A 2,257-nucleotide genomic window follows, 5' to 3' on the forward strand; every position below is an offset into this window, starting at 1 on the left:
ATGGTTCCTTTGGCATATCAGGTTTAAGAATTTCCTCCCTTTTTGGTTCTTTCCCTTGTACAGGTCCATTTCCTTGTTCTTTTTCCTCCAAGTTTCCCTGGGAACTTCCTTGGCTATGCTCTGTTGGCTTGCTAGTCTCTTCTTTCAGAATTTCTTCATTTTTAAGGGGTGATTGCCTTACATTCTTCCCATCTCACATTCTTCATTTCCCCTCTTGGATTTTTCTCAGTGTCACTTGGGAAGCTATTACTGACTTAGGAATCTGTTGTGAGAGGTGTCCTACTTGAGATTCAAGCTTCTTAATTGTCTCTCCTTGACTTTTCATACTACCCCTCACTTCTTACTTGAAATTTCTGTTACCTTGGACTCCCTTACAAAAATTTGCAAGCATAGCTTCAAGTCTGGATAGCCTGTCCTCAGATGGCAGATTGGGAATTGGATGTTGAGGCTGGTTATTTTGGGTTTGGTAGGGTGGCTGGGAAGAATCGTTGTATAGGTGTTGATATGATCTTGGGTTGGATTGTTGGTAGGTGTACTGGTTGAGATTATGAGGTTTCTTATATTAGCCTTGGTTTTGTTGGTTTCCCCACCCAAAGTTTGGGTGGTTCTTCTAACCAGGGTCATAGGTTTTAGAATATGGATCATGAGCTTGCCTAAATGAATTTCCAAGGTAATTGGCTTCCTCCCAGTTAACTTCTTCCTCTGTGTCCAACTCTCTTTGTGGTGATGATTGACTGTGGATAGTTGCAGCCTGATTCTTCTCTATTTTCTTGGTCAAATCAGCTAGTTGCTTAGTGATCATCTTATTTTGGGCCAAGATTGAATCCATATGGTTCAGCTCCATAACCCTTTTGTTGTTGCTTCTATCTAAGGGATAGAAATACTCATTGTCAGCCACTGTTTCTATAACATCTATAGCCTCTTCAATTATTTTCTTCTTATTAAGAGAACCTCTAGAGGAGTGGTCTACGGCTTTCTTTTATTCATATGACAACTTTTCATAAATGATATGCAATTGTACCCACTCATTGAACATATTAGGAGGACACTTCCTTGTCAAAGCCTTGAATCTTTCCCAGGCTTCGTACAGGGTTTCACCATCTTGCTGTCTGAATGTCTACACCTCAGTCCTCAGTGTATTCACTCTTTGGGGAGGGTAAAACCTTGCCAAGAATCTATTCACCACATCTTCCTAAGTTGTCAAGCTTTCTTTGGAAAATGATTCTAGCCATTTAGATGCTTTATCCCTCAGAGAAAATGGAAACAATAGCAATCTATAGGTGTCAAGATGAACATCATTCAACTTCACTGTATCACAGATCCTTAGGAATATAGTGAGATGCTGATTAGGGTCTTCTTGTGTACTTCCTCCGAAAGAACAATTATTTTGGATGAGAGTGATGAGTTGAGGCTTCAATTCGAAGTTATTAGCATGGATGGTAGGCTTTTGGAAGCTGCTCCCACAATTCCGAGGGTTGGGATTAATGTAGGAGCCTAGCACTCTCCTCTCTTGTGGTGCATTATTACCAGTAGCTTCTCCACCATTATGGTTATGGATCTCTTCCTCCATAGTAACTTCCAGATCCTCTTTTAACTCTTCTTCTCCAACTACTCCCTTACCTCTTGCTTCCCTCCTTAATCTAAGGAAGGTTCTCTCCGTTTCACTGTCAAAAGAGGTTGAAGCCCTTCTTCTACCTATCATACAATTGGCAAAACAGACAATAAAAAGTAAATGAAAAATCTCACAGTTAATGAAAAAGTGTGGTTAGAGTAATTAAGGCAATTAATAAAACAGTTTGTGAGTCAGTGGATTAGTTTTGCTGGAACGTAAAGAAATAGAGGAAAACAACTTAAAATTGCAGAAGGTAAAAGTAAACAGCTGAAATTGAAATTAAATTAACAAAAGAAAATAAAATTGCTCAATTTAGTTATCCTCCAATTTAGTAATTGTCAATATAAAACCAATCCCCAGCAATGACGCCATAATCTTGATACACGAAAACTTGTCTCTTAACGAATTTCCACCGGCAAGTGCACCAGATTGTTCTCAAGTAAAAACTCATTATATAGTGAGGTCAAATCCCACAGGGATTGGTTAGTTGATCAATGTTAATTGGAGAATTGTTCTAGTTGAACTGAATTAGATTTGAAATTAAGAATGCATAAAGTGAATTGGCGGGAAACTTAAAGAGCAAGAAATGTAAATGAACAAAATGTAAATAGCAGAATTAAATGATAGAAAGTAAATTGCAAGTAA

The 2,257-nt window shown here is 38.3% G+C and overlaps 1 non-coding gene across 1 annotated transcript; it reads left to right on the forward strand.

The window, feature by feature from the left end:
* Positions 1–1,031: 1,031 nt before the first annotated feature.
* LOC127741330 (small nucleolar RNA R71) lies at positions 1,032–1,138 on the forward strand. The gene has a single exon (XR_008002282.1). It is a non-coding gene; the product is annotated as a small nucleolar RNA R71 (small nucleolar RNA).
* Positions 1,139–2,257: the final 1,119 nt, after the last annotated feature.

Source organism: Arachis duranensis, chromosome 8 (genome assembly GCF_000817695.3).
Source record: "Arachis duranensis cultivar V14167 chromosome 8, aradu.V14167.gnm2.J7QH, whole genome shotgun sequence".
NCBI classification, from domain to species: Eukaryota; Viridiplantae; Streptophyta; class Magnoliopsida; order Fabales; family Fabaceae; genus Arachis; species Arachis duranensis.